This window comes from Aquarana catesbeiana, linkage group LG10 (assembly GCF_042186555.1).
Source record: "Aquarana catesbeiana isolate 2022-GZ linkage group LG10, ASM4218655v1, whole genome shotgun sequence".
NCBI lineage: Eukaryota > Metazoa > Chordata > Amphibia > Anura > Ranidae > Aquarana > Aquarana catesbeiana.
In genome coordinates this window covers 135,097,645-135,113,982 of record NC_133333.1, presented here as the reverse complement: position 1 = coordinate 135,113,982, position 16,338 = coordinate 135,097,645, and the positions used below count along the sequence as shown (strand labels likewise).

At 42.6% G+C, this 16,338-nt stretch overlaps 1 protein-coding gene across 3 annotated transcripts in view; it reads right to left on the bottom strand.

The window, feature by feature from the left end:
* Positions 1 to 16,338, bottom strand: part of LOC141110908 (carbonic anhydrase-related protein 10-like) — a 967,215-nt gene that overhangs the window by 886,492 nt on the left and 64,385 nt on the right. The window lies entirely within an intron of this gene.

Sequence of the window (16,338 nt, the reverse complement as noted above, 5' to 3'; positions counted from 1 at the left end):
GCATCCTGGGACAGCCATACACCCTCTAGACTAACCTTTCTCAACCTTTTTACCCTAGAGGAACTCTTAAAAACATTTTTAGGTCTTGGGGAATCCCTGCTAACACTATTGGGCGTCAGTGGGAAAAATAGCCCTTACTTTGGTGGCCCGTGTGAAAAATGCTCCCCTTACATTGGTAATAAGATTGTCATCTTTACAGACAGATAAAAAGATAATTGGTGTCATGCAGCTGGCTCTGCCAAGTGTCACTGGCCCCGGAAATATGAAGGTACTATTAAATGGGAGGTCAATTAGCCACAGTTCAAGGAACCCTCACCGTTGCAATCTCTCCACTGACACCGGAGAGATGTGACCTGCCGATTGCATTACTACACAGATAAGGATAAGCATTACGAAGCGACTTTGAGATATCCTTTCCTATGATTACAATGGGGCCACCATTACCATCTACCCTGATTTGGAGAAGGAAACATTAGATCATCGCCAGGCATAACGTCCACTTTTGGATAAGCTGCGGAAGACAAACACAACCTAGAAAGGGTGCCTGTCTTATTACCACCAAAGATGTCCGCTCCTCCACTTTGCGCTTTCTAGAAGAATTGAAGTTCAAGGATCGCCAAGCAACCTCTAGAGGAACCCTAGGATTCCATGTCAGCCTGGTTGAGAATGGCTGCTCTAGACTCTTCACTGTACACAGCTTGGGGATGGTCTAAAGTGGCTGGTTTATTTACAGGCTGTCTATACATTGGTGCACCTAGCCTGACGAATCCTATTGTTCAGTGTCAATATTATGTGGACAACACTGAAGCTGGATATAAGATGACAGCATGATTGGACAGATATGGCCATTAAATACCCAAATTTTCCATCCCACACACATAGATAACGATCCAGAAGAGAATTTGGCATTACTCCATTCATGCTCTAATTCCTAGCAGTGTGGATATTTTTAATCTAAGGGTAGCTGCTAATTGGCCTGCAAAGTGGAGCCTAGGAGTAAATCTCCCCAGCCAGACCATGGTTTTATGTATTGCCAAGAGATATCCAGCTACTTCAGCACAATTTTAGAATTAAGCTCACCATGGCTGTTAGCGTCAGTTTAATATTTCTTGGCTACAGAAATGTTGAGTGTATTGTATTTACATTTTATCTTGCCTGTAACATTCGGAAAGACAGATGGTAAAAGGTAATGTTAATTGCTATACATGTGACCACCTGCCAGATTTGTTTTTTTCTGAATTGTGGAGTAAAGAAACATTGCTTTAATTGGTTTATTTTAGATACGCAAAGATACACACTGTATGTAGCGTACTGGTGCTGTGCATATTACAACACATTACATATATAAGTAGAATTCGAAATGAAAGTATATATTTTATGCATTAGGTAGACTAGTTTGTGTTTTATTTACTGGGCTCTAGAATGATACAGCACATAGCACTTCTTCTGAGTATTTGGCAGGATTTTTTCTGCATAATGAGCAACATAAAAAGACAGATAAAACTGTATTTATGACATTTCTTAGAATATTTGTGCATAGTCTTAATTCTTTCTCTCTAGTTTCAGAGCGAGCTGTCATTTCCCTGCTGACAGAATAGTAACTATTTGGATCAGTCAGTCTCTGAAACAATATATTAACGTGTCAAAATAAATGGTGCTTAATCACATTTAAACCTGGAGGTGCACTGCAAGACACATTATGCAATTTCTGATAGCAGATGAGTTTTATGAAGGTAATAAATTGGCTAAATTACAAATCCCGTGTCACGTTATTCCTTTTTTTATCTTCCTTTCAGTGTGTGTTTCTCTGGGCTTCTATATGTTTTACGTTTTCATATTGGCATAGCCAATTTTAACATGATGGTGTGGCACCACCTGTGTAGCCTCTGTTGTGTCTGGAAGAGCATGATAAGGGGGTGGATTTACTAAAGGAATAGAGGCTGTTGTATGTTGACTTTGCAAAGCGAATGTTAGTGAATAAAATTAAGTTGTGTTCAATATACACTATTTTGCCAAAAGTATTGGAACGCCTGCCTTCACATGAACTTTAATGGCATCCTAGTCTTAGTCCGTAGAGGATCAATATTGAGTTGGCCCACCCTTTGCAGCTAGAACAGCTTCAACTCATCTGGGAAGGCTGTCCACAAGGTTTAGGAGTGTGTCTATGAGAATATTTGACCATTCTTTCTGTAGTGTCTCTGTCCCGTCAATGGTAGCAAACCACGGCCGCTGGAGGTGCTCTAAGGGCTGGAGCAGTTCCAGGACTCCTGTGGATATAAGGCGAAAGTAATGTCAGCTGGGGGGGTGAAAAGCCAGACATCTCCTCCAGCCCTGTGAGCACCTCCAGAGACCGTGATTTGCTATCACTGGAAAGATGGGGACACTGCAAATATAAATTTGACTAGATATTAGAGCTATTAGAGATTCAACACCCCTGACGATCTGTATTGCAGAGTTTCCCGTTTCTTTCATGTAACAAATATAGAGAGTTCTCTGCTCACTCCGGCAGTCTGCCAAACCGGGCAGTCTGCCAAGTTTTTAACAACATTGTAACTCTTCCATCTTAGATCAAAATGATAAAACTTCTGTGTGAATATGCAGGAAGTTTAACCACTTCAAGTCTAAACCCTTCTCTGACACTTGTTTTTTTACAGTTAAAATCAGATTTTTTTGCTAGAAAATTACTTGGAACCCCCAAACATTATATATATTTTTTTAGCAGAGACCCTAGGGAATAAAATGGCGATTGTTGCAATATTTTATGTCACACTGTATTTGCACAGTGGTCTTTCAAATGCAATTTTTTGGGAAAAATAAACTTTGATGAATTAAAAAAAAAATTAAACAGTAAAGTTAGCCCAATTATTTTGTTTAATGTGAAAGATGATGTTACGCCATGAGAATCGTGAGAGAATTGTGATCTATCTTCTAAACAAAAAAATTGCGATTCTCATTTTAGCCAGAATCGAGCAGCTCTACTAGATATTTACTTTTAGAGTAAATTTGGAAAGAAGAAAGGCAAAAGTGGGTGTGCTGGATATTGAGCATGGTCTAAGGCCCTGTTCACAACAAAAGGCTAGGATAGGAGTTCTGTGCGTGCTTCTCGCACCAAATTGAAAACGCACTGTCTATGTGATCTTCTGTGGGTGCAAATACATTATTATTGATGTCCAAAACGCAAATCACAAATGCAGTGTGTTAGCAGACACCAGCTCGCATGGTACCACAGTACAGTGCGATTTGGTGCGGCACGTTTTTCAGAAGTAGTGCATGCACTACTTTTTGTGCATTTCAGTGTGATTTGCAGCCCAATCGCACTGTGGGGGAACGCACAGGAATCGCACCGGAATACAGGAATGCAGGAATAAAGGAACATGGTTAAATATTGCATAAGCCTATTCGCAGTATACACTATGCACATATGCTGCAGTCCTTGTCCCCACTAAATACTCCTTAACTACCACAAGTGAGAGATTCACAGACACATATAAACCTACAGAATCAAAACATTTTTTTTTTAAATTATGGACAAAGAGCTAAAGCTTTTTCTGAAGCTACATAAAAGTGATATGAAACCCTCAGTCCTTTTTAGGCACTTTAAGTAGGTAATTTTAATCACATGCATATGCAGTTTTTTTTTATCTTTAATCCTTGCCTATATTCCTGTTTAAAATACTGCCATGACTGTTGGTTCAAGTTTCTTGTTTTAACCACTAGCTGACCAGCTGCCATCATTCTACTGTGGCAGGTCGGCTCTTTCCCGCAAATCGCCGTAGCTGTACGTCGGCTCTTTAAACAGTTAGAGCAGGCGCGCTTGTGCGCCCGCTGCACGTCAGGGGAGCTGAGGTGATGACCGCTGGCCATGCGCGATTGCATCCACGAGAGACAGAACGGGCATTTGTGTGTGTAAACAAGCAAATCCGGTTCTGTCAAGAGAGGAGAGACAGATCGTCTGTTCCTACTCGCTAGGAACAACGATCTGGCTTCTCCTCTAGTAAGCCCCCCCCACAGTAAGAAACACACTGAGGGAACACATTTAACCCTTGATCGCCCCCTAGTGTTAACCTCTTCCCTACCAGTGACATTTACACAGTAATAATCAGTGCTTTTTTATAGCACTGATCGCTGTATAAATGTCAATGGTTCTACAAATGTGTCAAAAGTGTCCGATCTGTCTGCCGTAATGTCGCAGTCCCAATAAAAATCGCTGATCACCGCCATTACTAATAGAAAATAAATAAATAATAAAAATGCCATACATCTATCCCCTATTTTGTAGACACTATAACTTTTGCGCAAATCAATCAATATACAATACACTATACAATATACTATATTGCAATTTTTATTTACCAAACATATGCAGAAGAATACACAGTATCTCACAAAAATACACCCCTCACATTTTTGTAAATATTTTATTATACCTTTTCTTGTAACAACACTGAAGAAATGACACTTTGCTACAATGTAAAGTAGTGAGTGTACAACTTGTATAACAGTGTAAATTTGCTGTCCCCTCAAAATAACTCAACACACAGCCATTAATGTCTAAACCGCTGGCAACAAAAGTGAGTACACCCCTAAGTGAAAATATCCAAATTGGGCCCAAAGTGTCATTATTTTGTGTGGCCACCAGTATTTTCCAGAACTGCCTTAACCACTTCAGCCCCGGAAGGTTTTACCCCCTTCCTGACCAGAGCACTTTTTACAATTCGGCACTGCGTCGCTTTAACTGCTAATTGCGCGGTCATGCAATGCTGTACCCAAACGAAATTTGCGTCCTTTTCTTCCCACAAATAGAGCTTTCTTTTGATGGTATTTGATCACCTCTGCCGTTTTTATTTTTTGCGCTATACACGGAAAAAGACCGAAAATTTTGAAAAAAAATGATATTTTCTACTTTTTGTTATAAAAAAAATCCAATAAACTAAATTTTAGTCATACATTTAGGCCAAAATGTATTCGGCCACATGTCTTTGGTAGAAAAAATGTCAATAAGTGTATATTTATTGGTTTGCGCAAAAGTTATAGCGCCTACAAACTAGGGTACATTTTCTGGAATTTACACAGCCTTTAATTTATGACTGCCTATGTCGTTTCTTGAGGTGCTAAAATGGCAGGGCAGTACAAAACCCCCACAAATGACCCCATTTTGGAAAGTAGACACCCCAAGGAATTTGCTGAGAGGCATGTTGAGCCCACTGAATATTCATTTTTTTTGTCCCAAGTGATTGAATAATGACAAAAAAAAAAAAAAAAATTACAAAAAGTTGTCACTAAATGATATATTGCTCACACAGGCCATGGGCATATGTGGAATTGCACCCCAAAATACATTTAGCTGCTTCTCCTGAGTATGGAGATACCACATGTGTGGGACTTTTTGGGAGCCTAGCCGCGTACGGGGCCCCCGAAAACCAATCACTGCCTTCAGGATTTCTAAAGGCGTACATTTTTGATTTTACTCCTCACTACCTATCACAGTTTTGAAGGCCATAAAATGCCCAGATGGCATAAAACCCCCCCAAATGACCCCATTTTGGAAAGTAGACACCCCAAGCTATTTGCTTTGAGGCATGTTGAGTCCATGGAATGTTTTATATTTTGACACAAGTTGCGGGAAAGTGACACATTTTTTTTTTTTTTTTTGCACAAAGTTGTCACTAAATGATATATTGCTCACACAGGCCATGGGCATATGTGGAATTGCACCCCAAAATACATTTAGCTGCTTCTCCTGAGTATGGGGATACCACATGTGTGGGACTTTTTGGGAGCCTAGCCGCGTACGGGGCCCCGAAAACCAATCAGTGCCTTCAGGATTTCTAAGGGCGTACATTTTTGATTTTACTCCTCACTACCTATCACAGTTTTGGAGGCCATGGAATGCCCAGGTGGCACAAACCCCCCCCCAAATGACCCCATTTTGGAAAGTAGACACCCCAAGCTATTTGCTGAGAGGCATGGTGAGTATTTTGCAGCTCTCATTTGTTTTTGAAAATAAAGAAAGACGAGAAAAAAAAATTTTTTTTTTCTTTTTTCAATTTTCAAAACTTTGTGACAAAAAGTGAGGTCTGCAAAATACTCACTATACCTCTCATCAAATAGCTTGGGGTGTCTACTTTCCAAAATGGGGTCATTTGGGGGGATTTTTTGCCACCTGGGCATTTCATGGCCTCCGAGACTGTGATAGGCAGTGAAGAGTGAAATCAAAAATTTGCGGCCTTAGAAAGCCTGAAGGCGGTGCTTGGTTTTCGGGGTCCCGTACGCGGCTAGGCTCCCAAAAAGTCTCACACATGTGGTATCCCCGTACTCAGGAGAAGCAACAGAATGTATTTTGGGGTGTAATTTCACATATTCCCATGGCATGTTTGAGCAATATATCATTTAGTGACAACTTTGCGCAAAAAAAAATAAAAAAAATAAAAAATTGTCTCTTTCCCGCAACTTGTGTCACAATATAAAATATTCCATGGACTTGACATGCCTCTCAGCAAATAGCTTGGGGTGTCTACTTTCCAAAATGGGGTCATTTGGGGGGGTTTTGAACTGTCCTGGCATTTTATGCACAACATCTAGAAGCTTATGTCACACATCACACACTCTTCTAACCACTTTAAGACAAAGCCCTTTCTGACACTTTTTGATTACATAAAAAAATAATTTTTTTTTGCAAGAAAATTACTTTGAACCCCCAAACATTATATATATTTTTAAAGCAAATGCCCTACAGATTAAAATGGTGGGTGTTTCATTTTTTTTTTTCACACAGTATTTGCGCAGCGATTTTTCAAACGCATTTTTTGGGGAAAAAACACACTTTTTTAAATTTTAATGCACTAAAACACACTATATTGCCCAAATGTTTGATGAAATAAAAAAGATGATCTTAGGCCGAGTACATGGATACCAAACATGACATGCTTTAAAATTGCGCACAAACGTGCAGTGGCGACAAACTAAATACATTTTTAAAAGCCTTTAAAAGCCTTTACAGGTTACCACTTTAGATTTACAGAGGAGGTCTACTGCTAAAATTACTGCCCTCGATCTGACGTTCGCGGTGATACCTCACATGCATGGTGCAATTGCTGTTTACATTTGACGCCAGACCGACGCTTGCGTTCGCCTTAGCGCAAGAGCAGGGGGGACAGGGGTGCTTTTTTTTTTTTTTTTTTTTTTTCTTTATTATTATTATTTTTTATCTTATTTTTAAACTGTTCCTTTCATTTTTTTTTTTTTTAAATCATTTTTATTGTTATCTCAGGAAATGTAAATATCCCCTATCATAGCAATAGGTAGTGACAGGTACTCTTTTTTGCAAAAATTGGGGTCTATTAGACCCTAGATTTCTCCTCTGCCCTCAAAGCATCTGACCACACCAAGATCGGTGTGATAAAATGCTTTCCCAATTTCCCAATGGCGCTGTTTACATCCGGCGAAATCTAAGTCATAAAATGCTCGTAGCTTCCGGTTTCTTAGGCCATAGAGATGTTTGGAGCCACTCTGGTCTCTGATCAGCTCTATGGTCAGCTGGCTGAATCACCGGCTGCATTCTCAGGTTCCCTGTTGAGACAGGAGAGCCAGAGAAAAACACGGAAGACATTGGGGGGGGGGCATTCCCTCCCACTGCTTGTAAAAGCAGTCTAGGGGCTAATTAGCTGCTAGGATTGCTTTTACATGAAAGCCAATCGCTGGCTGAAAAGAATGATACCAAGATGATACCTAAACCTGCAGGCATCATTCTGGTATAACCACTCAAAGTCGTGAATGGCGTACCTGAAGACAAAAAAATGGTTAACAATAAAGCACAGTAAACGGTAAGGTATAAAAAATTGCATATCTGAAAAGCAAACATGATAAAACATAACAACAATAAAACATTGCAGAATAGAATACAGTAAAAAAGAGCAGAACAATAGAGAGAGAATAGAGAGAGAGAACAATAAAACGACAACTATTTTTTTTTTATTTTATATTTTTGTTTGTGTTTTTTTTTTTTTTTACACTTTTTTTTGTAACTAACTTTTATAACTGTAACCGGTTCCAGGTTCGGGTCTCTCAAAATGCGATGGCATCTTGGGAGACCCTGTGAAAGTGTGCCTAGTCTGTGCAATGCTGTACCCTACGCTAATACTCAACTAGTGAATGGTAGTGTTCAAAACATTCACCAATGCAAAGACCAGGATTGTCAGGACAGGAGGGACAATAATAGAGGGTGTCACGCCTATATCCGCGCTTGCTGCAGACACGACATCTTTTTTGGGGGGGGGTTCGTTGGGTAGGGGTACTCGGGAGGACATAAAGAAAATGCCTCTCATGCAGCCGACTGCATTTGGTTGGGGATGTGAATGGGGGAAGTACGGGCGCTGCAGAAGCGGTGGGTTCCCAATTAGGATTGGCGAATGCAGCAGGAAGGGCACTATGGACACGACGGGCCTGTGTTTGTCTTCTTGGTGGCAGCGGGACACTACTTGTGCTTGCCACCTCACCAGCTTGAACTGCATTTATGGGACTCGCCACGTCACCAAGTGTTACTGCAGTGCTGGTTTGACTACGACCGGGGTGTACTAGGCTGCTGGTGCTTGCCAGTTCACCAAAACGCTACCAAAAAAACTGTTAGAGATTGCAGGGATCAGGCCTGACTCTGCGAACGCTGCAGTTATGCGTTTAGTGTTTTGTAAGTGTCAGTGATCGATCGATACTGCACTTGGGTGGGCTGGGCTGGGCCGGGCAGAGGGGCAAAACGCAGGTGCTAGCAGGTATCTGGGTTGATCCCGCTAACACTGCGTTTGTGGGAACCCTAAACTGCTGGGGACGCTAGTATAGATCTGATCAGGTCAGATATTGATCCGATCAGATACTATACCACTAAGGGAGGTGTACGGTGTGTGCGTGGGTGTTAGCGGTACTGGCGCTAACCTGATGCTGCCTGGGGCTGGCGCTTGCCAGTTCACCAAAACGCTACCAAAAAAACTGTTAGCGATCGCAGGGATCAGGCCTGACTCTGCGAACGCTGCAGTTATGCGTTTAGTGTTTTGTAAGTGTCAGTGATCGATCGATACTGCACTTGGGTGGGCTGGGCCGGGCGGAGGGGCAAAACGCAGGTGCTAGCAGGTATCTGGGCTGATCCCGCTAACACTGCGTTTGTGGGAACCCTAAACTGCTGGGGACGCTAGTATAGATCTGATCAGATCAGATATTGATCCGATCAGATACTATACCACTAAGGGAGGTGTACGGTGCGTGCGTGGGTGTTAGCGGTACTGGCGCTAACCTGACGCTGCCTGGGGCTGGTGCTTGCCAGTTCACCAAAACGCTACCAAGAAAACTGTTAGCGATCGCAGGGATCAGGCCTGACTCTGTGAACGCTGCAGTTATGCGTTTAGTGTTTTGTAAGTGACAGTGATCGATCGATACTGCACTTGGGCTGGGCCAGGCGGAGGGGAAGAACGCAGGTGCTAGCGGGCATCTGGGCTGATCCCGCTAACACTGCGTTTTTGGGAACCCTAAACTGCTGGGGACACTAGTATAGATCTGATCGGATCAGATATTGATCCGTACAGATACTATACCACTAAGGGAGGCGTATGCTGCGTGCGTGGGTGTTAGCGGTACTGGCGCTAATCTGACGCTGCCTGGGGCGACGCATATCACCGCCGGGCGATCAGGGGGCTAAACCTTTATTCGGTAATAAACGGCGGGTCCCCTGACACTATAAAAAATAAACGAACTAACCAGCGTCACCCGTAACGGTTATACGGTGATCAGTGGTGAAAGGGTTAACTAGGGGGCAATCAAGGGGTTAAAACATTTATTAGGTAGTATATGGGGGTCCCTGTCACTATAAAACGCTGACGGCGAACCTAAATATTTACGTTCCTAACTAGCGTCACCAGCGACACTAATACAGCGATCAGAAAAATGATCGCTTAGTGACACTGGTGACAGGGGGTGATCAAGGGGTTAAAACTTTATTAGGGGGGGTTAGGGGGGTATCCTAGACCTAAAGGGGGGTAATATTCACTGCCCTAACACTGTAACTGTCACAAACTGACACCATGCAGTAATCAGAAAAAAAAAAAAAAAAAATACTGCTTGCTGTCAGTTTGTGACAGGGGGGGGGGGTGATTTGGGGGGGATCGGGGGGCGATCGGGGGGGGATCGGGGGTGTAAAGTATGCCTGGCATGTTCTACTGTGTGTGTTTGTGTTGTGTGCACTTACATGTCTTCTCTCCTCGGCGCTGGAACAGAAACTGCCAAGCCGAGGAGAGATGACGTCACATCCTCTGCCTGTGTGAAACTACACACAGGCAGGGGAGGATTCCGATTGGCTGGGAGCGATCGCGAGGGGGGGGGCCACGATCGGATGGTCTCCCCCTTGCCTCCCGACGCTCCCAGTCAAATGCCGACCGCCGCTGGCACCGGGGGGGGGGTCCGATTGGACCCCCCGCCCGCGGGAGGCAGATCACGTACAGGTACGTGATTCTGCCTGCCCGTGCCATTCTGCCGACGTATATATACGTTAGGCGGTCGGCAAGTGGTTAACCCTCTTGGACATGGAATTCACCAGAGCTTCACAGGTTACCACTGGAGTCCTCTTCCACTCCTCCATGACAACATCACAGAGCTGGTGGATGTTAGAGACCTTGTGCTCCTCCACCTTCCATTTTGAGGATGTCCCACAGATGCTCAATAGGTTTTAGGTCTGGAGACATGCTTGACCAGTTCATCACCTTTACCCCCAGCTTCTTTAGCAAGGCAGTGGTCACCTTGGAGGTGTGTTTGGGGTCATTATCATGTTGGAATACTGCCCTGAGCCCAGTCACTAAAGGGAGGGGATCATGCTTTGCTTCAGTATGTCACAGTACATGTTGGCATTCATGGTTCCCTCAATGAACTGTAGCTTCTCAGTGCCGGCAGCACTTATGTTGCCCCAGACCATGACACTCCCACCACCATGCTTGACTGTAGGCAAGCCACACTTGTCTTTGTACTCCTCACCTGGTTGCCTCCACACACGCTTGACACCATCTGAACCAAATAAGTTTATCTTGGTCTCATCAGACCACAGAATATGGTTCCAGTAATCCATGTCCTTAGTCTGCTTGTCTTCAGCAAACTGTTTGCGGGCTTTCTTGTGCATCATCTTTAGATGATGGAACGACAGCCATGCAGACCAATTTCATGCAGTGTGCTGCGTATGGTATGAGCACTGACAGGCTGACCCCCTGCCCTTTCAACCTCTGCAGCAATGCTGGCAGCACTCATATGTCTATTTCCCAAAGACAACCTCTGGATATGACTCTAAGCACGTACACCCAACTTCTTTAATTGACCATGGCGAGGCCTGTTCTGAGTGGAACCTGTCCTGTTAAACTGCTGTATGGTCTAGGTCACTGTGCTGCAGCTCAGTTTCAGGGTCTTGGCAATCTTCTTATAGTCTAGGCCATCTTTATGTAGAGCAACAATTCTTTTTTTCATATCCTCAGAGAGTTCTTTGCCATGAGGTGCCACGTTGAACTTCCAGTGATCAGTATGAGAGAGTGAGAGCGATAACACCAAATTTAACACACCTGCTCCCCATTCACACCTGAGACCATGTAATACTAATGAGTCACATGACAGCGGGGAGGGAAAATGGCTAATTGGGCCCAATTTGGACATTTTCACTTAGGGGTGTACTCATTTTTGTTTCCAGCAGTTTAGACATTAATGGCTGTGTGTTGAGTTATTTTGAGGGGACAGCAAATTTACACTGTTATACAAGCTGTACACTCACTACTTTACATTGTAGCAAAGTGTCATTTCTTCAGTGTTGTCACATGAAAAGATATATTAAAATATTTACAAAAATGTGAGGGGTGTACTCACTTTTGTGAGATACTGTATATCGGCCTAAACTGATGATTTTTTTGGGATATTTACTTTATAGCAAAAACTAAAAAATATAGTTTTTTTTCAAAATTGTTGCTATTTTTTGTTTATAGCGCAAAAAATAACTGCAGGGATGATCAAATACCACCAAAAGAAATCTCTATTTGTGGGAAAAAAAAGGATGTCAGTTTTGTTTGGGTAACGCGTTGCATGACCGCGCAATAGTTTTTTCAGGAGCAGTGATTTTAATGATGCTTAAAGTGTAACAATGAAAATGAAAAATTCCTTTAAATGTCTTGCCTGGGAGGTCCCCTTAATGTGTCTGTAAAGTGGCGCATTTGTAGCATATACAGAACATGCTACAGCAAAACTGACATTTCTAAAGAAAAAAATCCCATTTAAATGACTCGCGATTACAATTGCCGGCACCCGGTTATTAAAAAATAAAGAAAAAAATATCATGGGTCTGGTATGGATATTAAGGGAATCCCCATGTCAAAATTAATTAGAAAAAATGGAAAACACTTCCGCCTCCTTGGAGGCTACCTGCCATATGCTCTTTCTTCACTTTGACAGCTCTTATATAGATAAGGGGCGGGGCCACCTGATTACGTCACTGGGGGGCACCGCCCCCTCTGACGCCACGTGACGCCATTTGGCATCAGAAGGGGCTGAGTAGCCTCCCATGGAGGTGGAAGCAATTTCCAGTTTTTATATTTTTTGGGTCGGTTGGGCGTCGTGATTGACATTGGATTTACATTGGACCCCCACAGCCTAGGGTTGTCGGAAAGAGCCCCTTGTGATCATTATTTGCTGCAGACACAACATGGTACAAGCCTGCATGAATGACTTTTTACATATTGGATGTTAATCAATTTCACTGGGATTAAGCACAATTTTTTTATTATCTTTATTTGGACTTTAACTTTGGACTTTAAGTTATATACAGTATACAATTTTCTTTGAATCATGTATGTCATCATTTAAAATATTTATATAGGCAAGCGCTGTTCACACACAGAGCACTTTACTCTTGTGGGTTACATTTTTAAACACTAGCTGGAGATTGCACTGTCCACTGTTAACTCTTCCCTTAAAGCGGAGTTCCACCCATTTAAAAATCAGCAGCTACAAAATGTTTTTTAAAAAATAGTGTATCTTATTGTGCTCATTGTGTAAAGCTAAAACAACCCTAATTCCGCGTACACACGGTCGGACTTTTTGACAACAAAGGTCCGACGGTCTTTCTGACGGACTTTCGACGGAGTTACGACGGACTTTTGATGGACTTTCTAACGACCAGACTTGCCTACACACGATCACACCAAAGTCCGACGGATTTGTACGTGATGACGTACGACCAGACTAAAATAAGGAAGTTGATAGCCAGTAGCCAATAGCTGCCCTAGCGTTGGTTTTTGTCCGTCGGACTAGCATACAGACAAGTGGATTTTTCGACCGGACTCGAGTCCGTCAGAAAGATTTGAAACATGTTCCAAATCTAAAGTCCGTCAGATTTTCGACCAAAAAAGTCCGCTGCAGGTCCGATGAAGCCCAAACACGGTCGAATTGTCCGCCGGACTCGGTCCGTCGGACTAGTTCGGTCGAAAAGTTGGCTCGTGTGTACGCAGCTTTAGGGTTTGATACTACTTTAAAGAAGTTTATTAAAATGCACTAAAACCACTATACAACCAACAAATATGGAGAGACAATAAAACATTATTGTCAAGAGTATGTAATGTACAGCAGCAAGTTCTTTGCTATGTACAGTACAATGTATAGAGTACAGAAGTATGTGTCACAGTGCCCTTTATTTTTCTGATCAGCAGGAGGAAAATATGACCAGTGTCTGGTCAGCAGGAGGAAAAAATGGACATCCTTGATGGTCAGCCCCCTCCATTGTCTAAATCTCAGAAAAGGTTTTATAATCTGTTTAAAGTGGTTCTAAAGTTTAAACATTTTTAGGCATAAGTAACCCCCCCACTTCCCGTTTTACATACCTGAGCCCTCATTCAATCTAGTGCTGAGCACGTCTGCAGCTCTTCTCTCCCCTCACTTTCTGGTCTCATTGGCTTTGATGAGGCAGCGGGAGCCCTTGGCTTTCACTGCTGTCAATCAAAGCCAGCGATGAGACAGTGGGGAACGGGGACGAGTCCCACTGTCTGTGTCAATAGACTCAGGAGTAAGCCAGGAGCCAGCAGCACCCATGGGGGACCTGGGAAGAGGTGGTTTGTGGTCGCTTGTGGTGCAATAATTTAATTGCATGGATCAGTTAAGTATAAACCTGTTTTCTATTTTCTTTTTTAATTTACAATCTCATCAACCACTTCCCGACTGCCTGCCGTACATATACTGTGGCAAGGCGGCCCTATTGCGTGAAATCATGTACCTGTACATGATTTTGTCAATAGCCACAAGGGGAGCCAATCAGCGGGCTTGGCAGATGCGATGTCCGCTGGCTACCCGCAATCGCTCCCCGCAGAGACAGAACGTTGGTCTGCCGATGTATACAAGCAGACTGCCGTGATATCAGGCATGGACACTCTGATTTAGTGTTCAGGAATATGGATCAGAGTGCCCAGGTGGTGAGCCTATCCTGCCACACAGTTAGAAACACACAGTTAACCCTTCGATCGCCCCTGATGTTAACCCCTTCCCTGACAGTGTCATTTATACAGTGTCAGTGTCTATTTTTAGCACTGATCACTGTAATAATGTCACTGGTTCCCAAACAAGTGTCAAAAGTATCAGCTAGGTGTCCGATCTGTCCGCTGCAATGTCACAATCAGCTATCACCGCCATTACAGGTAAAAAATAAATAAATAAATAAAAATGCCATTAAAAAAAATCCCCTATTTTTTAGACGCTATAACTTTTGCTCAAACCAATCAATATACGCTTATTGGGATTTTTCTTTTACCAAAAGTATGTAGCAGAATACATATTGGCCTAAATTGATGAAAAAATTTGATTTTTTTTTTTATTATTATTGGATATGTATTATAGCAGAAAGTAAAAGGTTTTTTTTTTCAAAATTGACCACCAAAAGAAAGCTCTATTTGTGGGGAAAAAAAAGGACATCAATTTTATTTGGGTACAACGTCGCACCACCACGCAATTGTCAGTTAAATTAACGCAGTGCCGTATCGCAAAATATGGCCTGGTTTTTAAGGGGGTAAAACCTACCGGGGCTAAAGTGGTTAAAAGCTATTCTGCCCAGAAAGCATCAATGTACAGCGCCTGTGAGGATTTTATAGACTTGATGAGCCAATCTAGCATCTTACATAGGTACCTTTAGATCAGGAAAATATTACACTATTCATAGATGTGTGTGGAGCTGACTCATAAAAAATACAAATATTTCCATTTGGTAAAAAGACTGGGAGGCAAACTAGGAGGGTGTAGAGAACCACGTTTCAGTAAACATTACTTTATTCACCTGCAAAATTGCTTTGGTGTCTCAATCTAAAACCTTATTACAGCACTACACTTGCATCACAAGCAATTGCTATTCATGATTTCTGTTTATTGAATCTCTCGGTCGAAGTGATATAAGCAGATAGTGGATGATTCATTATATCTATACAGCACATAAAGTATAACATTGGCTCCCAAGCTACAAGTTTATATTGCCTACATCAAAGCTATTTCAAACATTACCATTACAGTCAAAAAATGCTTTCACATAATTGTGTTATCAGTAATTTTGGACTTTTCCAGCAAAGAAAAATGTTCTCCAGACAGAAGTCTCTAATTCCTGATAAGCAGTCTTATAGAAATAGCTATTACATAGACCTGTCTATCTGAGTTGCATTATTTGTTCCATACAAAGGTACAAGACCAGAAAGCAAGAACTAGATGGGAAGCTAATGAGGTGACCTGAGTCCTGTTGTAAACAGCTGTGTTAAGATCAGTCACCATGGCAGGCAGGGCTGAATTTAAATTTACGTCTCAGGAGGAGCCTATAGGCAGATAATTGTGAACCCTCCCCCAAAAAAAGCACTAAACAGCACACTCTCAGCTAAGCAAACATTCCTTCCTCAAGTTAAAATTCCCCCCAAACATAAATGTAACCATTCAACCATTCCCCATTCTCACAGTCCAAATATCCCTCCCAGCACATATCTTTGCCCTACAATCCCACCTTCCAGCTCAAATCCCCCCAATTCCCCACAAATACCCCTCCCAGCACACATCCTCTTTCTTTCCAAAGCCCCCCTCCTAGCATAAATTCTGCCCCCCCCCCCCAATCCTCCCTTCTAGCACAAATATTTTCCCCCAAATACCCCCTCCTAGCTTAAATCCTGTCCCTAAATCCCCACTCCTAGCATAAACCTTCCCCCCAAATTGCTACTTCTACCATAAATCCTCACCCAAAATCACCCCTCCTAGTTTAAATTCTCCCCCCAAATCCCCCCTCCTAGTACAAATCCTCTCCCCCAATCCCCCCTCCTAGTA